The 21,485-nt window shown below is 42.4% G+C and overlaps 1 protein-coding gene across 1 annotated transcript in view; it reads right to left on the bottom strand.

Moving 5' to 3' along the window:
* LOC111931945 (uncharacterized) overlaps window positions 1-21,485 on the bottom strand; it is a 193,271-nt gene that overhangs the window by 150,895 nt on the left and 20,891 nt on the right. The window contains exon 2 of the mRNA XM_086897293.1: window positions 21,283-21,403. The gene's annotated coding sequence lies outside the window, so the exon portion shown is untranslated. The remainder of the gene's footprint in view (window positions 1-21,282; window positions 21,404-21,485) is intronic.

The raw sequence follows: 21,485 nt of genomic DNA, 5'->3' as shown, positions 1-21,485 counted from the left end.
AACATATTCCTTATTTGTAGATCAGCTAGCTTGAGCTGCAGAGGGGAGTCAACAACTTTCAGTCTGATTTAGAAGAAAGACTAACTGATGATGGGAAATTACCTGGAATACTTAATCACAGAGATCAAAAGGGTTGGTTTGGGTTTGGTTTGTGTGTGTGTATGTGTAAGTTCAGCTCAAAAAATCATATTATTCCAATATAATTCCCATTGTTGCTGTCAGAGTGGAGTGTCTAAGTGCCTAATATATCTAACACAGATGTGCCAAAGGGCTACAATTAAATCACTCTGCAGTCATCTTCTGGTACCAATCAACTTTTTCTCCTCCTAATGAACAGACACATGCTGTTTTATACAGTCTGATTGACTGGTTGATATGAAAACATAAAGTGGCAGAAAGCTGGTGAAAAGTATTCATTATTCTCTGTGTTTGGAGCTGCAATAGAGTGAGTAATTGTTTCTGATTGTGGCAGCCACTCGTGCTGACTGATGAGTGCTACAGCACTGGCACAGAGGTTGTGTTAGACAGGATGGAAACTCATTTGTGAGACCTTCATGGAAGTTAAAGCATCCCCAATCTTTTACTTTAAATAGTGAACACGGCTTTGAATTGGTCCACAGAAGTCATCTTCACACCTTTGGCAGATTTTAAGGAGCTCCAATCCAATATTATTGCTCAGGAAACTGAGACAGAGAGGGGAATAGCAAGTTTCTCAGCATTTTTAGGCAGCCAAGTCAAAGTGACCCACACCCCACAGGAAGTGTCTGTCACATGCTTGATACATCAGGAGACTCTGCTTGTTCATGTCAAGGGAGATGAATATTTTCCAGGGCTCAAATATGTTGCATTAAAAATGAAGGCTGGTGACAGGACCAGATGAAGAAGGAGCCTCTCGTGTGATGAAACACACCTCCTCCATATCTAGGTGCCCTATAGAAGCAGTAAATGACCCTGTACTACTGCTCTGAAATCTCTGTGGGTCCCTGGAGTGGGGCAAACCTGTCCTATTTATTCACTGCTCCTAAACAACACTGTGCATTGGTAGGCAGCTGGGTTTGCCTGAGAAAAAGGGTGTCTGTAGGCAGCTGAAACAGTGTCCAACATCCAAGTACCCCACACAGGGTAAAAAAGCAGAAGGGGAAAACATTGCAGCTGAAGCAAGGGAGGGCTGTTGACAAAGGAGGGTGATACTTGTTCTGGAGGGAAGAAGGTTGAATAAATTATGGTCCTCAAATGCAGAGGGACATCAAAACCAAGATCACTATTTGGAAATGCCTGGCAATAGCAGTTACTTTTAAACATAGTAAAGAGCAAATGCAGTGAGAAATGAGTGGGCTCTAACTTGGGCCACATGAAGGCAGTTGTATCCTGGTGAAGATGGAGGTGGGAACATGTGCCCACACAGCACTCCCGTGTGAGGGCAGCACATCCCCACAGGCACTGCTTTTTGGAGCTAGGCAAAAGAAAGCAAAAGAAACAAAACCAAAACCAAAAGCAAACCACACCTTTGCACCCTGGAAGAGGATGAGAGAAACATTGGAATTGAATCTCACTGTTGGTTGAGCATCTACATTTTGGTTGCAAGTACTCAACTTGCTTTTCCTGAGTATTAGTAAACTTTCCTTGAGCAAAATACTCAGAACAAGTGCTAGAATCAAATTAGAAACCTGTGCCTTTTGTGAAGGAGTTATAAAAAGGAAATAAAAAAATTCCACTCATAATTTTCATTTGACAACCAGTGGTTCCCATAGAGGCTGTTTTAATACCATGTTGCAATGACACAATTACATTAAATTCCTCCGTAGATAATCACAGTTTTAAATTAGTTAAAAATATTGCTGTGCTCTTTGGAGGGCTTTGCATGTTGAACTGCAATTTTTCTGCTTTGCTTTTCTTTTTTTTTCATTTATTTTTGTTTGTTGGTGGGGACTGCCAAAGTTTGTGTAGATATTTAAGCCCAAGACAGCATCTTAGCTTAGCCATCTGTGAAAACAAAACCAAGTAAAAATATAGCTTTGAATAAATGAAGCACTGAGGGAATTTCATACTCGATATAAATAATTGCAGATATAGCTTGTTGCTATGCAGTTAAGAAAAATATTTCTCTTCTTGGTGAGGACTCATTTCTTTAAAAGGTTCCATTTTCAAACATGAAGACAAAGAAACATTAACATTTTTCCATCTTCCACTTAAAGTGTACATGTGAGATCGATGCCTTCCTGTCTGGTTTGATAAAAAAGAACACAAAGGATCTGGAGAGAGGTGGGAGATAACAAGCAGAGGCTCCCAGCAGCTGATTCTCACTGACACCAACACTTCCCATGGCCTCAGACAAAAAGCCAGAGGCTTCCAACTTAGGACCCAGTCCAGAGGGGCTTAAAATTTGGGTGTCCTATGGAAGGTCCAGGCATGAGAAACAGAGATTTCTGATTTTTGAGCGGGTAGAGAAGAGCTGTGAGGTGTAAGTATTGTGAAAGGGGCACTCACTTCCCAGGTGCATCAAGAAAAGTCACTTTATAATTAGCACATGGGAAAAGTAATGAAAGGAAGGGAAAGCAAAAGCTTTATCATTTCAGCTCTTGGAAAGTGACACATTTTGTTGCAGGGCAATATTTGTAAGGAAAGGCTGGTTTAGGAACCTGTCCTTGAACAATTCATCACAACTATGTGTTTAACCATGATCCTGAGCTGTAAACCTCAGCTCCAAACCTAAGCAAAGCACAGACTTCCCAGACTTCTGCTTCCATCCATTCTGTGTTTCCATTTCAAATCCTGAAGGGTCTTTTCTGGTCATTGCTTTAGGCCTGCTTTGTAACAGTGCTCAGGGTTTTGCTCTCAGTGAGGCCACAGCTCCCTGTGTGCATGCTTGGGGTACACACATCTCACTACATTCATGCACATGCACAGGGGGAAGAGCAAAACCAACAGCTTTTCTTCAGCCCCCAAAAGGCTCAACATTTTTTGCCTCCTTGTTTCCCTGAGGAAAAAAAACCAAAAAACATTGGACTTTCTTGGCTGAAAGCTGTCATCTTCAATGAAAAGCTGATTATACTGTGGAAGTAAATAATAAAAGCATGATTCTGTCTGCTTGTCTGTAAATTCTTGAAAAAAACCCCCTCAGTTGGCACTCAATAATTTCCTCATGAAAAGCAGTGTTTTCTTAAGGAAATTGTGACAATTTACTGTGGGCCAAATTAACGAAGATATAATCTGTCTTCCTATTGAAGATGTCGAATTTGCATGCAAATAATTGTGGTGTGAGAATTGTGGTGGTGTCACACAGCTTTAATGATGGTTCGAAGTAAAAATACCAGGAGAACAAACACAGCCTCTACAGCTTCTGCAGGTTTCCAGTGCGTTATTATTGGTTCTGACCTTCTAATTGCCTCTCTATTTTCTGCTCCTGGCTGCATGGTGAATAACACGAGTGCTCTTTCAACTCCTACGTGTTCCCCGGGCGCTCCCCCCTCTCTTCTCTCTCTCTCAGAAAGAAATAAACTACCAATTTAATGACTAACCAGCTTGTACTCTCGGAAGAGTTTCCCGAGCTTTTGTAAAAAACCTTGAGCTTTGAACATTTTTCAAACAGAAATCACTATTTTTGCCTCTCTTTCTCTTAACTCTCCGTACGTGCCAGTGAGGAGCATCTTAGTTAGAGCCCTGTCAGTGCCGTGGTACAGCCCTCCTGCCTCCCTCCTGCTGCTGGCGAGGAGAAATGCTGCTCCTGTGTAGTTCGAGCAGTAAACAGGTCTTGGGGCTGGAGAAATGCTAAAGGCCAGGGCGGGGGGTGCGCCTGGCAGCCGGAGATGCTGCGGCTGGGATGCGGCTGGGATGCGGCTGGGATGCGGGTGGGATGCGGTGGGATGCGGTGGGATGCGATGGGATGCGATGGGATGCGATGGGATGCGATGGGATGCGATGGGATGCGGGTAGGATGCGGCTGGGATGCGGGTGGGATGCGGTGGGATGCGGTGGGATGCGATGGGATGCGATGGGATGCGATGGGATGCGATGGGATGCGGGTGGGATGCTGCACCGCTCCCGGGGTGACAAGCACCGTGTCACCGCTCTCAGAAGGGAGCCCTTGGGACTGCGGGAGGCTCTTCCAAAAGATTACCGTCGTGTGAGTAAGGGAAGGATGCGGAGGGCGGGCGCGGCGGAGGCGGCCCCGCTGGCCCGGGCCGGTGCAGTGCTGGCCCGCAGCCGTGAGATGTCACTGCGGCCCCACGCAAAAGCGGCGCCGGGCTAATTTGTCAGACGGACCAGAAAGGTTGAGCCGCGGGCGCTTCCCTCCCAGAAGTGCTTGGCTGTCGCCCTGGTCCCTTTCCCGTGGCTGTGAGTGCGCTGTCCCTGTGGCAGGCGGTGGCAGCGGGCAGGGCTGAGCAGCAGGAGTGATGCACGGCACCGCTGCAGCTCCGGCTGCTCCCTACCACCTTCTTCTGAAGAGAGACCACCAAGCTTCAGACATTTGTCCGAGAGGCTTGAGTGGAAATGATATAGTCGTTCCCTTTAGATTTATAGCCTGACCCGACATTTTTAGGAGCGGTAACGAGGGATTTTAAGCAGTGGTCTAATGGACCTGTCATGCCCTGCTCGCACTAGGGTGGTTTTTAGTCTCATCTGCAACCTTCTGATTCAGCAACTAGATTTAGTTGGAAGGGCAGGATCCTCGGTACTATTTTTGACCTATCTAAAGCTAGGCTGGATGTTGCTCAGCTCTTCAGTGTTCAAAATAAATGTAAAAGTATGCCAGCAGGGAGAAGACTTCATTTTCTGGCGAGTTAAATAACTGCTTTCCTGACGTATCCCATGTGCTACCTTGAATGAAAAGTTCCATCCCAAGTAACTCAGGGACAGGTGTGCTTCATCAGCACTCAGAAATTCCTCCCTCGTCGGATTTTCAGGGCAATTGCATGCTTTTCACCCTAGGTGGAAAGTAAATGAGGTTTATCCCTGCAGCAAATCCTTCAGAAGACTGGCACCGTCTGCCATTACACGAGGAACTGCAGAGATACAGATAAGGAAAAGCAAGCCTAGGAAGCCTTACCAAGGCATATAAATATGCCTTATATTAATAGCTGTTTATTAAAACAGGTTATAAAACACATTTTCAAAGTTCAGATAGTGACCACCTTAGCCACGAATGTCCGAGGAATATACTTAGATCAAAGTTTTATGACCTCTATTTATTACAGCAGATAACACTACCTGAAAATACCCACTTTTAAAATCTTACTACTGTCAAATTCCTTATTTAGACCAGTGACTTGACATTCTTGCATGAGTGAACATTAAAGTTTTTGCCTTTTTAACCTCCTAATCCTGGTGCATAAATCTTTTATAACCGATTCTATTCTGTGTGTCTTTTTGGTGTTATTGGATTCTTATCTTTCATTCCAGTCTAGGTTTCTGATTTAATATATTAAAAACTTCAGCTCGACTTTGCTTTCTTTATTAAGATACAAAAGAGGTAGAAGCTTATAGAATGCTGAATGAAAAGCACAGTTCTTTTTTTTAAAGGAAAATTAAAAAGTTTTAGTTTAAAAAGAAGGTTGTATCACCCTCTCGTGTGGCACCCCCTTATGACTGTCACACAAATGCAGAGAATTATTTCTGATTTTGAGCAAGTACATTTGCTCTCCCTTAGCTGCTTCTGCTGTGATAGCGAGGTCAAGCCCTGCAGCCCTAATTCTGCTGGGAGGTCTCAGCAATCTCCTTCTTCTCCAGGGAGCTGCTGGAAAATCTCTCCCTGGGGACCTGCTGACAAGGATCAGAGTATGGAAGGGCACGGACCTAAAATTCTCCTTTACTGTCCTGTGTTGCCTTCTTCTCCTAGAAATTACACTACAGCTGGGTGAAAAAGCAAAATCAGAGCCCACCAGCAGAAGAAAGCAAAAAATGAAACCAAACCCTAACCCTGAATATTTGTATGAGTAGCAAACCAGGTAAGTCTGATTTATGTCTCAGGAGTGGTCTGTTTTAAAGGTTTTCTTATGACAAAGAAGACTGAAAGGTCTTCTTCTTCTGAAAGGCTTAAAAGTGACGCGAGGACTGATGGTACCACTTTGGTTATGGGGTGCTTGTGTTTGGAAAATCCTGGCTATACCCCACAACAGTGGTATGTCAGACTAACAGCCTGTCAGATTAGTTTACAAAAGGCAGGTCTGATCCTTCTCAGGAGTACATCCAAGATGCCTAAGGAATGGATGAACTTGCAATGATAGCAGGATCACACTTCAAATTAAAAATTTATCCCTACAGAATTAGATGCTTGAGCCACTACTGGACGTAGAAAGATGGGTGGTTGAAATACATCTTTTCTGAAAAGAAAGAATTTATCCCCATTTAAATTAAATTGACCTGTTTTAAATAAAAAAAAATCTTGTTCATGCCCGGAGTAGACCCGCAATCACATAAATCTGAACATCAGGAAGTTTTCCTTCCCTTTAAACAGGGAGGCTATTTAAAATTTTATATACACATCCCCAATCCCCTTGTACCCCGACTTTCTGTTTTGTGTGACTTGGTCATACCATCCTCAAGGACCCTGGCAGCAGATGGAAAGAGCAAGATTGGGAAAACTCACATGAACTTCACTTTTTATTTGGATGCACAAAGCATAACCCAGACCCAAACAGTAACAGAGTACTACTGAGTATCAGTGCCTTAGACCCAGACTTAACTACTGCTTTACCTGAAAGTGATCTGCACTCAGGCTAAAAGGGATGAGTGGGAAATGGGGTTTGTTTGCAGGAAGAGCTGAAAGCCCTGACCAAGGAGGCTGCTGGCCCAGGGTGAGGTGGCAGCCAGCTGCCTCGGGGTGTCAGGAGGGAAAGGTTCACCTGGCATTGCCGTGCTAAGTGCTGGGACACAGCCACCCCAATGCTGTCTCATGCACCTTTCCAAGGTCTCTTGTAAGAATCTTTGGAAATCAATCTGACAAATCTCCACCTGAGATTTTTAGGTTACCCTGCTTATTTTCTGATTTGTGATTCATCCCCTTAAAAAAAGAAATCTGGAGCACATCTGTGTGGCTCTTATCTTTGCACACGTGCAGCAAACCAGATCATTTGTATGGGCTATGGGAGACACCTGTGTCCTAGGATGCAGGTTTCCCAAAAGAAACCCAACTGTGATCTGATCCAAAAAGTGGGATTCTACCAGCTTGGTTGTGCTTCATACCCGGTGGTAAAATCCTGACAGATCTCAGCATCATTCCATGTGGTGCTGCTATAATTAATCCCTGTTTCAGCTGCCAGTTACTGCAGATGCTCTTCTGCAGATAAAAGGGGACTTCCTCCCCACCCTCGCCCCTCTTTTAATTTTGTGCAAGTTCCCTGACCTGGAAACCTGACATTATCTGGTTCACACTTATGCACATTTTAGCTCTCGCCCTTGAGTCCTCTCTGGATTCTGTACTGACAGGAAAATGGCACAGACAGTAGAGTCTGCACCTACCTAGAGGAAATGCAAACAACACAGCCTTGTCAGGATGGTCAGCCTCAGTTATTTCCCCTTTACAACCTTCAAACACTTCACTTCAAACACTTGCTTTCCTATTTTCTACAGGCTCCCACATCATTTTCTATAGGCTACCCAGCTCCACTACTGCCCAGGGCAGCAAACCAAAAGATTCCTCTCTGCTTTAACAGGGGAGGAATACTGTGTGTCTTAAAAAAACCCCCAGACTCCAGAATAAGTTTCCCCTTGCTTCTTGAAAGAAAGGGAGAAAAATAGGAGGTAGGTTCTCTGGAAGCTGACCAGCCTGCCTGCGTTCAGAGCACTGCAGAAACTGCCAGAGAGCACTGGATTTGCAGGAGAATAATTCTGACATACGGCTGCCAAGGTCAGTCAGCCTTGTGCACTGGGCTGGCAAGCCAAACTTACTTACATAAGTAATGGCCGTGGGCAGTCAGCTTCAAATTTGGCACACACTTCTCTCCCTTCACTCCAGTGTAAAAGGAAAAAAACATATTAAACTTGTTCTGCCTTAAGCTGTTTTTCCCTCACTTGTTTATTTCCTCCATCTCTTCCAGGCCGATATGCTCACAACTACTGCTACAAATGTAAAATTCAGCTTTCAGCAAGGGCCTGATGGTTTTCCCAGGTTCTCTGCAAGCTGCTGGGATGTTATCTCATTAATGGTGTAGAGATGCCAGTAGGGAAGGTCATGAAAATAAGCTGGGTCGTCACAACCGAATGCTCCGATTTCATCATGCATTCCTTGTGTCCATCTCATACCAAAACCGGAGGGATATTCCGTGCTCCTACGCTGCTGCTTACGGTGGGACCATCACAGGGTGAGCTGGATGGCTCTGTTGTCACCTGGGCTGAGTGCAGGGCAGGCACAGGACACAGCTGTCCCTCGCAAGGCAGCAGCACACACGGGGCTCTGGCAGGGAGCCCTGAGCTCCCCCAGGGCAGCTGGGGAGGGGCAGAGCAGCCTGGGCTGGGCTGAAGTGGGGCTTCAGCCCAGGGTGGGTCTGGGCAGGTCCTCCCTGCTCTGGCCCTGCTCTGGGCCACTGGCACCATCCCCAACAACTATTTCCAGACTACAAACTCTCTCTTCCCAGGGATGGCATGTTGCAAATGAAATAGCAGAGATAGTGAAAAAGTGGTTAACGGGAGCGTTAGGAGAAGAATGGAAGAACGTGGAAATAAGCCCCTGCCATTTCTTACATTATCTGAGAGCTGTTCAGCCATGAATTGTCTGTAATAATTAGCATGAGAATATCTCCTTGATGACATTCATACTGCATAAAAGGGTCTGCATTTCCTCCATCAAAGTGCATATTTATGAAGTGAATCTCCAAAAGACGGAGCCTTTGATAGTATTATTTGAATATTTTTTGCATATGATTTAGAAGCTTAAACTTCAAGAAGCCCTAATAATAAAAAATACTATCAGGTTTCTGCAAGTCACCTCTCTTCCTAGTAAACACAAACGCATATATGGAAGTCACTGTTTAAATATGAAAGTGATAGACTATGCAAGATAGAATGGCATGAATAAATTCACTTTTGTTCTTTAATGATCCTGAGCAGAGTGGCTTAAAAATCACAGCCTTGAATACTGAAGCCATTAGGTGGCTTTTGGTACTCTCAGCTCTTGTTTCTTGACCCTGGTGCCAAACTATTTGAGTCACACTAAAAGCCCCAAATTTCTGTGCACACTTACAAATGTGCATGCTACTGCCCCTCTGCTGTTCAATATATCTTATTTTATATACCTGATTACTACAATTCCTCACAACAATCTTCATCCAAAGCTGGACTCATCAAGGGTGGGATTATAGGAATTTGAGGACATTCATGTGTCAGCAGCTTGAGTAGCTGGCACAGCTCGAGTTTGGCAGCTCTGCTCAGGTGAGACTTTCCGGAGGCTTGTCAGCAGAGCCTGCCCAAAGCTCGCACACTTGGAGGTGCTTCTGCTTCCTCCTGGTGCTCTTTCCAGCCCTTTGTTTCAGCACCTACACCAAGTAAGCACCTGCAAGTTTAAAGAGTTGAAATCTGAAAGGCAGCTGGCAGTTACCAGTGTTTGTAGAGAAAATGTTCCGTTTGGTTACTGTCCTTCCAGCAAAAATGTGCAAGTGTGTGACAGCTGGGGCCGAATGGGGACCCAGGGAGAGACTGTGTGTGTGAAGTTGTGTCCCAGAGGTAGGTGATGGGCCACCAAACCTACTGCCACGGGATCCTTCCCAACTGGTTTGCAATGCCCATTGGAAAATATTTCCCCTGTGGGGTGTATTTGCTCCTGCTTTGGTTTGCAAGGCCCCGGTGCTGCTGGTGAATACATCGATCTGTGAGTGGTGGCACTGGAGCTGCAGATCTCTGAGTGGCAACATGGAGAAGGTTGTCACTGCTGCCAATGTAAAGCTTGGAAAGTTGAGGAGAAAACAAAAGGAAATATTACTGAGGTTTGGTCTCTCCAAGAGAGAAAGAACTTTAGGGTGATATTAAAAACACTGCTGTTTTTACTACACAGCACTCCCTGAAAATCTTCCCACAAAGTTTCCACAAGGAAAAGTTTCAAAGTTGTCAGTATTAAGAAATTACAATTCCTGTAGCTAAAATCTTATTTTGTTAAAAAGCCAACTGTTTTAACTTGCATAGTTTCAACACTTATATTAGACAAATCCTTTGACATTTGGCATGTATCGCTAAAGTTCCATTTCTAAAATAACTTATCTTTTATTAGTTAACAATAAATGATCTGTATTTAATTCTTAAATGCAGATAACACTGCTTTTAGGCACCAATAAATTAATGAATAGTACATTTCTTACTCTTAGGGATGAGAACATGAGTCTGGATGAATACTGGCTAAATCTCCATGCTGAAGAGAAGAACTAATATTTGCTGAAGAAGTAACTATTCAAGGCATCTCAAATTTTCTGATAATTAAACAGAATATTCTGAATGAAATAATCCATGAAAAAATCTCTTAAGGCTTAAAAAAATTTTGGAAATATTACCCCTTTACCTGGCATACTCAAAATAAATAATAATAAATAAATAAATAATAAAATAAATCAAATAAATAGATTATAAATAAAATAGCTGTTTAGATCAAACATTACTTGGAGTAATCTAAAATGCAGAAATTTAGCACATCTCCGCTTTCTTCTGTTGTTTTTTTTTTCTCCACTCTAAAACAGAATAAGGCAAAATCAGTAAGAGAATGGATAATAAAGAGAAAATGTTGGCCTGTGCACCACAAACACAAACCCTTGTGACAAATGCTTGTCCTGATCAGAAAACAGCCACATCATTCAGCATGTGCACAAGTGACTGGGTGTTTTTCCAAAAATATTAATTCTTTACCACCAGAAATTCTTCTGGGCACACACACATCAATTTTGAAGGATGGCTTTTCTTGGATATGAAACAAAGTTTCTGATCAGAAAAGAGAAAGGATAATTGATGGTTCAGTGTTTTCAGGGCTCCTGGGAATCATCCCCACTCTATTCAAGTCCCCATTTTGCTTCTAAAAGGAAACTTCGATGTGAATCTCCCAGGTGAGCATTTTAGTTATTGTCTAATCTGAGATGGGTGAGATCTCACAAAAAGAGCTTCACAGGGTTTTAATTGCATCCTGACTTTGTGCAGGACATCTTTTGGATGCCTCAAAGAGCTGCTGTGAAATGAGAAGGTGTTTTTGAAGACTAGCACAAGCCCCTGCTCCAGTCCACTCCTCTCTGCACCCCTCCTCCCTCAGCAAAGTGAGCAAGAAACAGGAGCAAGCTTAAAGTCTCATGCTTATAAGGTTATCAGAGTAAAAATTCACCCACATGAAAGGAGAAAAATAAATCCTATTACTGTTAGGACTGATTCAAAAATCACAGTTGTTTTACTGATCATTCTTATTCATAATTCAGCTTATAACTATAAAAGATGAAGGGGAATATGCCCTACTTTTCCTTTTGTGATTTGACAGCACCTCTGTTGAGTAGCTTTGCCATGAAAACCAAGGGTTGCTCAGTTTCCCCTGCTGTATTTTTGGGTCTTCCACAACACAAAAGGAGAGAAGAAAATCTGGAGAAGTGGGAGGAGAACACAAACGAAATGCCTCAGGCAATTACAGCCCTCAGGGTGACTTGTACCAACCCTTTTCTTGATGTTTGCCTAGAAAATGATCAGTTGACAATGTGTTTTTCAATTAAAAGGAAGTATTTGCTCTTATCAGTGACTGGAAGACAAATCCATCTTCTAATGGCTGTGACTAAGAGTCCAAAGTCTGCAATCTCCAAGGAGAAGGAGCCTTCAGACCATGTAAAAAGGAGACAATTATCAAGTCAGAACTGTGGAGGCAGAGAATGAGGGTGAAGTCTTTAGTCGCTCACTGTTGTCACCCATTTATTCCTGCTAAAGACACAACCTCTGGCTGAGCTGTGGGCCTGGGAATGCCAGTGTGGTTCCATATGCACACATGCTGTGCACACCTGGATGGCCTCTGCCCTCTCTGATGTCATTCCAACCACATCCACAAACCCTCCCACTCCCCAGCCTCCACAGAGGTCAGGCAGGGGAGCAGAGGCATGGAAATAACCTGCCAAAAAGCCCCTGCTCACTTATTCCTCTGCCCATGCATCAAAGAGAAGCTGGAAAATCCATTTTCCCTCTCAAAACTTTCCTGGCTTCCTACCCTGTTGATTAATGCATCCCAGTGGGATCAGCCGTATCTCTAGGGGTTTTTTGTTTGTGTATCCTTAGCCATTTCCAAAGAAGTTGCTGCTTCCCATAAGTGGGAAACTGGGTCTTCTGTACCTTTTTTTTTGTGTCTGCTGTACCTTTTTTTGTGATTCATGATGATTCCCTGCTGCTGCTTAGTGCATTTGTGTGTGGGCAGGGCCTTGCTGCCCCAGAAACCTGTGCTTGCCTCCCTGAGTGTGACTGGGCGCTGTTTCTTAGGACTTTACAGAGATACAAAGTCACCCAGGAACCTTTCCTCACATGGGTTTATTTTGTGCTGTACTTTGGCAGCTATCAATAAACATCCTCAGCTGCACAGACCCCAGAGCAGGAAATGTCTCCTGACACTCAGGACATGCCCTCTCCCCTGCTCAGATCATCTGAAGCCCTGAGGCCCAGCTTGCTGTCACCCATCTGTGATGCTCTTGCCTGTTTTCTCTGTTTGCTGAACCTTTACTTTGTACTGATTTCACTCACATTTTTCCTCAATTATGGAATCATTCTACCTGACAACACTGCTCATTCAGTTTCTGCCTCTCTGTAATTTCACGTGAATGTTCTCCATACCAAGTAGGATCTATTTTAAAGATCTTTTGCTCTGTGTTGTTTTCCATTTGTTTCTCTTGTGTATTCTGGCCAAGGAAAATCAAACAGAGACAAATTCTGCTACTTGCTCTTACTCATGCTATAAAACAGCTTATTCAGGAAAGAGCATTCTGCATGCATAAAATCACTGAAAATCTGTGCTTTTATCAGGAAACAGAATTTGAATACATGGTACTGGGGTGTTTCACATATCTTGTGTGGTCTAAGCCAAAAATACAGTAGTGAGCTATTAAAATGCAGTCATTAGTGCAGGTTTGTGTCTTGTTTTGGGGTTTTTTTTTAAAGTAGTGTCCATTTATCTGTTGATCCACAGCAATTGACTTACTTATACATTTTGACATCTCACAGCTAAAACCAGTAATTTCATTTTTGGTGATCAGCTTCCCAGTCAGGCAGTGAGGACTGCTCCCAGAAATTCCTGCACCAAAGAACAGCTCTCCAGCAGGAATAGATCAAGGCCTCTCAGCAATCTCAGCAGTGGGATTATTTAGCACACACACTCCAAGACACATCTTCCAGCTGAGGTACCCACCTGACACTCTGGGCTGGAGATCAGCCCAGGCAGAGGCAAGGTCCCCCCTCTCCTGCTGAATCTAGATATGACAGTCTTTTCTGTCCTTCAGCTCTCTGATGGAATTTGGGGCCCCTTATAATAATACGGCTGAAATAATAAAACTGACCCCAGCCCTGAAATATTCCAGAGAGTATTTCACCAGGATGGAAATGGTCACTCCTTCACCCACACCACAGACATTGGCACCATCTGCTCCTGCCAGTCCCACCCCAGCCTGGGAGGGACACGTCGGAGCTCCACGTTGATCCCCCTCCTCACTGCCCTGAGCCCACCACTCAGCTCTGCATCATTCTCAGCCAGGGCTCGGCTCCTTGGCAGGATTTTCCAAACCTGGCTGTATTATTTAAAACCTCTGGAGGAGATGTGTTCCCAGGCTTACATGCTGGTCTCTCCCACTGCCATGCACATAACAGATGACACCATTTAACTGCTAGAGCACACGATCCATCATTCCTTGCAGCACCACAGGTGCACTGGCTATGCCATATGGCAACTTCTTCGACTTGAACAGCCCCTCTGCATCTGCTCACAGCAAAGGGTATTTATTAATCTGCATCTGGTGGCACTTGCTGATGTGCTTAAGACAGGTCAAGTTTTTTAAGCCTCTCCCCACCTGTCATTTTGAAAGCTGTGGTTAAAGCTCGGCTGATGATCCGCTGTCAGGGGTTTACGGCCTGCATGTATCAAGCTTCTATCTTTTATCTGAGCTGTGGCAATAACATTTTAAATAAAAATTAGTGCTAGGAATGGGACTTTTCTCAATTAACTGTAGAAGGTTTTGACATTTCTTAGTGCAGGAACATTTAGTGATTTCCAGAAGAGGGCAGGAGCCAGCTCCATCCTGACCCATTTAGTGCCCTGACCACTGATCCAGGTCCCAGAGCAAAGTGGCAGCTCTGCAAAGGGTGGCCAAGTCCCTGCTCCCAACAGCAAGCACACCCTGGCTGGAGCTGGAGACCACAACATCCCAGAAGCAATGTTGGTAATGCCTCAGACAGCTTTTTACTGCAGCTTCTGTTCTCAGTTTCCCTTAGGACTTGAAAAATGAACTTCCTGCAGGAAAGCTTGCCCTAGGAGATTTGTGCTCTGATTTGGGAGTCTTGAGGGGTTCAGAGAAGCATCAAAAAAGTGTGACTTCAACCACAGGGCAGTGAGCTCATGCTCCTCTAGAGCTCCATTCCTGCTACATTCTTTCAGAAAAGAAACCTGTCAAACTCACTTAAAACCCCTCCAACACATCATTCCCCCAAAATAAAAGTACCCCCAAAACAATTTTAATAGCTCTGATTTTTGTTTCATTAGACCTGAAATGTTCTAATTTTTAAAAACACTACGTTTCCTCACACAGCACAAAATAAAGGAGAGCTACTTAGTCATTTTGCTTTTTGCAATTATAAATTGCCCATCTCCTTCTTGGAAATTAAAACTGGGCACTGGTGATCATTTACTGTTTTAAAACAACACATATCTCTTTGATTTAGGCAGCAATCTTCACTGTGGTTTAGGCACTGATCATAATTCTGTGAAAGAACCAAGCAGAGGTGAGCTCTGCTGAAAACCTGAAGAGATTTAAAACAAAAAATTACTTTTCCATTTTATGGCAGGTCTTTATTGAAGTGATATTTCCCCTCATCCCCTGAAACCTGCTGGAATTTTAAACTTTATTTCCCCTTTTTTATTTAAATGGACACTTACTTCAACATCTTTAAAGCTATTTAAAGTGCAGATATTAAACATGAATAATTGCCTTCTGATTTCAGTGCATGATGAAATAAAAACTGACAATGCATGTCTTCTGGTGACATTCACACCTGCATCTGTGACAGAGACTTGTAATTTGATGAAAATTAACTTTACTCTGGGCTAGAAGGGCAAGTTTTTAACCAGCTTCAGTATCATATTCTGCATCACTTTTCTCCCTTACATGGGTCATGGGCTAGCAGGAGGAAAAGGAGTGGATGAATAGATGAAATCTGAACACTTTTCAGTCCTTTATCAGCTTGAAGCATCTCACTGATTGAAAAAAAAAAAAAAAAAAAGGAGTAGAAAATGGATGCCTGAGCATCTTATCACAAAATTCTTTCGAGAAGCAATAGGAAGAGAGAAGCTCGTTGATCTCCATCATTCAAAAACTCAAGTCCCTCTGCTACCTCCTGAAACAATTAGCAAAAAAAGAAAATTCCTCCCTGAGTTTCCCATAACCTCTTTCTGCCAGGCTAAGTGCTGCTCACTGAAGAGTTGCAAAGCTTGTGCCTGGGAAGGAGTGAACCTGAGAAGTCCAGGCTCTGGTGAACAGGGCATGCAAGAGAAACAACAACGGTGACATTGCTGCCTAAATGAGCTGTGAATTATTCAGGCCCTTTTGTGAACGCTGTCAAGACCTGTGGGAGTTAAAGGATGGCTACCAGAGTAAAAAGTGTATTTTAATGAAATATAAATATTAGATGGAATGTTACATGGAAATACTCTGGAGTCTTACACATCATTTCCAGGGAAGGAAAAGGCATATTTTTGAATCTCTTGAGGTGCCAATTCATTAATTAGTACGGATATGAAAGATATATGCTGAACTGCGTCAGTCAAGCAATTATCGAGGAAGTATAATTTGAGAGCATAGTCTGGCAATGATAAGTCACTTTTATGCTCATTTATATGCACTTCATTGACATTTTATTTAGCAGGATCTAAACAAGTAGAAGCAAAGAAGGATCAAGTGGCTCCTGGACAAGGTCACCAAGGATTTTTTGGGGGGACATGGCACATTCCCCTTGCAGACCACTGGTGTGGAAGACCCAGGGCTCCACCACTATTGCCCAACCTCCAAATCTCTGTGTGTGCACTATTCTGTCCTCCTGCCTGCTGCAAGTGCTGCTCAGCAAACTTCCCTTGGGCAGACTGTGAGCAGAACAGCGGGGAGGAAGGATGCTGGTGCTGCTGCCATAACACTGCACCTTTTCTTTAAGGTGTCTTCCTCTGGTGTTTGGAAAACAGTGAATTCTCAAATCCTCTAGCAGCCACTCCTGCTTCCAGAAATTCCATGTAATAAAGGCTGTGGAAGTCAGGCTTTATTCCCTAAATGCGCTCTGCGTATTAGCCATAAAAAAGCAGTGTGAGAAAGATCGATGTCAAGGTCCTATTCCTTTTCCATGAGATTCTGCCTGATGTAGTTTATTTACCTAAAATCTGAATAAGAGAATTTCAGTCTATGAAACTTATCAAGGTTAGAATAGTGTTTTCATTGTTTGATACTCAGTAAAAATATTTGCCTTGCAGTTACTGATGTAGTTGTTTTGTACCAGTTCCTTGGACAAGATGAAACAGTTAATTTAACTCTTCTATTATTATTAGTTTGCTGTAAAGGTCCCAGTTGCCATCCAGAATATAATTTCTCTTATGGCTAGACCAGAAGGACATTTGTTAAAGTTGTTTCCTTGCCAAGGATAAGCCCATTGTTATACTGGCTCTTCATGCCCCACTATTGGTAAGAAGGGTGTGGGGTGAAGACAAACTTTCACTCCCATTCTCATCAGGGCCAAGTCCTCAGACAGAGACCCTTATTGTATCTGTGGCAGCACCTACATTTTCAGTGTGCTCTTTCAAGTGTGCTGTAAGCACTGTCCCATCAGTTTAATTTTGTTTTTCAGTTTCTGAAGTGATTTTTCAGGACTTTACACACCTACCCCTCAAGGGGAATGTTCATTCCTTAATATTCCCAGCATTGTATATTGCTTACAACAGCAGGCTGTACTTAAACAATGTGCAGGCTTAAGAGAAACCTTCTTAATTCAGAATCTTCTGTCAGGCAGTATTATTTTTGTGCAGCTTTGCCATAAGACATCAAATGACTTCTCCCACTGACTTCTTTCATTCACTCCTTGAACCTTTCCATATATTTGCTGCAGACTGATTTCCTGATCTACATTTTCCTTTGATACTGACAAAAGGGGATCAAAAAGAGAGGCTTCCCTGCAAAGCAGAGTCAAGCAAAGGTTTCAACTCTCCATCACATGGCACTTTCTCTTTCATCACATTTGGCAGCCCAAGGTGTCACAGTCAAACATGACTCAACATCATGTCCTATAACACATGCAATAAATGGCTTAATTTTGTCCTTTAGCACTGTCGATGTAAAATGTGGTGCTGTAGGATAGGTTATCTTGCATAATTACCACTGCAAAATCAAGACCACTTCCCACCTTCTTAACCTGTGCTTTTTAACCTCTACATTTTACATATTTGTTTGGAATTTGACACTCTTGTTTCCTGAAGAACTGAAAGCAAAGCATATTTTGAAACTGCATGCCCACTGTTTCCTGTATTTGTGGCTGAGGAGAAAGGTACTCATGCATTTTGTGCTGGTAAACTACTGAGAGTGAATGACCTTGGTGCTCAGAAGAGCATCCCACTGTTTTCTGTGTGGACTCTGAGGGGTCTGTACTCAGCTTTCTTTCAAAAACACCTGAGTCACCTGAACATAAAATAAAAGTATTGGGGCTGGCAATGCTGTGGACTGAAACATCAGGGGAGGAAGTATGTTCCTCATGCTTTTCAGGAGTATCATGTTTCTGTTATCTGAGGTGTGGCCTAATTTGGGTCTTTTGTGTTAGGCAGTCTTCTGTAGCGCTGTGTTCAGTGTGTAAGTGGCTTGTGAGTGAGAAAGGCAATCCAGACACTGAGAACCTGGGCAGTAGCAGCAGGATGCAGCAAGCCATTCAGAGAGGAGAAACTCAGCCAGACCTCTCTGGTGCATCTGTAACACAATTAAATCTCCATAACCACCTTCATTAGGCCCAGCATGGAAGTCAATATAAGCAACCTTCGACTTGATGAACATTTTCCAGCTAAAAAGTTAACATTTCACTTCTATTACTTTTGTACCTTTTTAGCCATATGCTAAATATTAGAAGGCCTCATTCTCATTTACCCTTCACATATTAAGGTGAAAACTCTGACCTAGTGCATTCTAATTACTTGGCTTATTAGCTTCACATTATATCAGTAATGGTGCGATAGCCAACATAATTACTAGGACTTGAAAAATTGTACTTTGCTGTACTATTTCATGAACTGTGAGATGGTTCTCCCTTCTTATTAACTTTCTTATTTAATGGGTCGACCAGATTTTTCATCTACCTAGACCATTGATCAAACTGATAATTTTAGATTTTAACTGCAATTGAGAAATTGCCCCCTAAACCAGTGAGATATATGTTTTTTTAAGAGGAAAATACAGACATTTATTATTCTTCTGTGTTTCTTAATGACAGGTCACCACAATTAGGTAGTTACTGCATGCTGCTTGAATGCTGTTTTTAATTTTAAAAGCTTTGTGAAATTTAGAGGGAAATTATTTTTGGTCCTTCTTTTGAATTTTTACTTTTGTAGTCACTAAAATTCTGATTTCCTTTTTTTTTTTTTTTTTAATTAAAAATTCTTTTCCTCTTTCTGGAAGCAAATACAACTTCCACACTTTTTTCTTGTTTAAGTAAATTGCTGAATTTCCATCCAAACCTGGCAGGATTGGTGATTAACTGTTCAGCAGTTTAGCCTAGGAGATGAATCTGATTCTGAGTATTCTGATCCCGAGTAATTTTAGCTTAGAGTATGAAGATACAGAAGAGTTTGGTTTGATGTACTGGGGTTTTTTTTGAGACTTATGCTGAAGGGGATAAGAGATTCCTGTGAATGGTCATATAGCTGCCCTGAGGTGTTTTGAACAGATTATTGTTTCCAGGCCATCCTGAAAGAAATATCCCTGGTCCTGGCTGGCTAGGACCTGCAGTGCCTCATGTGGAATGTGCTTTTTCTTGTCCTGAATGAGACTCATCCCTGTCTCTCCTGCCCACCGGGGAGAAATCCCAGCCGCTCTCGCTGATGTTCACGTGTCCCTGACCCAGTGGCTGCTCCGAGGTGTTTCTGGAACATTCACTGCCAGCCCACAGCAGCAGAGGGTCAGTGCACAAATGTAAGCCAGTAATTTTCAATGAAGTCATCTCAGAAGCCTCTGGACTGAATTAATCAGCAAACGTCGCTCCTATGCTTTTTGGAAGCAGCCACAGTAACCTCCTGGCTTTTGGCAGATGGACCTGCACTTCTGCAATGCTGTGGCAGCTGGAAGAGTTGGATGCTGTCTTGACTCAACATATCAGTCAGAAGCTTTCCCTGTGGGGAAAACTATGTCTGTTTTACACTAAATAGTTGGAAAAGAAATAAAGCTGAGTCTTTAGTAGTTTTTTGGTTTGTTTTTCCCTCTTTTTTTTTCTAATCAGGAAAAGAAAATGCATCTTTCAAAAGAAAATACATCTTTCATAGCTTCCTAAATGACAGGGACAGTTGTTGGGAGAGAGAATGACACAGGACTTTAAAGCTCACTCTGAGAATTTCAGTGAAGGGATAAATCCCTTCATGGCTCATCCACCTGACCAGAAGATAAAGAGAAACTATGCATCATCACCCATAAAAAAAAATCCATTCTCCCTGGCAGCTGTGCTATCAAAAACACCTCCCCATTTTCATGATCACACCTTTAAACCAAGAGGAAGTGGTGTAGAAATGGCCAGCGATTATTTAATAAATAATAGGAAATTACTTTTGTAATGTAGCGGAGAGCTCCTGGAAATGTACTCTTCCTGCAAGATTTTAATGGGGTGCTACTTAATTCTATTGTGCTTGGTGCAATCAGTGTAATAGTTCTGATTTTTCTTGACCTCTCTGCACAAGGAACATTATTATTAAAGGAAGTAAAATAAAAGAAAAGAAAAAAACAACTTCTAAAGGTAATAGTAGAGACAAAAGAAAGGTAAGAGGCAGTGTGAGCCTAATGTGAGGCACCAGTGTTCATGCCGATCTACAGGTGGCCTGACACTTTTTTAAGTGATTAGGGCTCAGCTCATGCTGCATTTGAGATTACTGGAGGTATTAAAGCCACAGCCCTCAATATTAAAGAGATGGAGGTGAAGGTTGAGAAATTTCAGTTCCAAATTGGATAAATTTGCCAAGCCTCTGTCTGCAGTGCAACACTCATTTATTCGCAGGTGAATTTAGCAGACAGGGTGCTGAAAGAGGAATTACTTCCCAGAGTGGTGTATTGAGTTAGGTGGAATCTGCCTAAAGCCAGAACAATGGGTTGCTTTTGTGCTAATTTCTGTGTTAAAAATGATTAAATGCACCTGACATTTTATGTAATCTTATATATTTAAATTAATATGAAACTCAAACTGTTTTTTCTGAGTCCTTTTTTCACTAGTGTATGCCTATGCCATAATATGCATTGTGCAATATATAACTGTGTATCTTGTGGTTTCTTGATAATTTCAGCGAGAGAGGCTTTTAAATTAGCTATTAAATTGCCATTCAGAGATTTGATCATCTTCTAATTTCCATACAAAGCCCTCCACAGGGGATAAATCTCGTTTAAATGTTCTCTTCTTCCCATGATTTTATACTCTAACTGTAAGATGATACAACATTCCTGCATTTCTAACTCAAATACATTACAAAAAACCTGAAAGGTTTTAGCTCAGTCTTGTCAAATAAATCTATATTTCAATTGTAAATGTAACCAGAACTAGGAAGAAAAACCTGATTTCTGGTGTTGTTAAGTTCTCTTACCCTTAGCCACCAGTGTGAGAGCTGAGTAATTTAGAAAAGCACAAATGGTGGTGGGTTTTTTAAATACTTCTTAATGCTAATTGTCTCCCCAAGTTCCCTTACTTACTAGAAGAATTGATATTCTGAATTTTTATTTTTCTTATGACTTTTTTTAGATAGATAAATGTTCACTGTTTTTTTTTTGGACAGGAAACTTTCAGAATTTCCTTGGGCTGAAGCAAGGGTTGAATTCCCTTCCTTCTCTGCACAGAATTATGGGGAAAGTTGAAGGATAAAAATGAGGATAGCCCAGTTCTTACCTGCTTTGTGAATTTTGCCTTGCAAGATGCTCTCAACCAAAGCTCTTTGTGTTCTACTTCCTACTGCAAAACTCCTTTTAGTAACACGCTGATGTCAGAGAGCAGGGTTTGTCATCTTCTTCTTAAAAAACATGAATACAAATAGAAAATACAATAAATAAGGGTTAACCTAGCCTATAATAGTTAAAGTAGTAATGAAAAAA

Source organism: Cyanistes caeruleus, chromosome 7 (genome assembly GCF_971803275.1).
Source record: "Cyanistes caeruleus chromosome 7, bCyaCae1.hap1.1, whole genome shotgun sequence".
Taxonomy (NCBI): domain Eukaryota; kingdom Metazoa; phylum Chordata; class Aves; order Passeriformes; family Paridae; genus Cyanistes; species Cyanistes caeruleus.
Note: the sequence above shows the minus strand (reverse complement) of the source record. Positions and strands in the feature narration are given on the sequence as shown.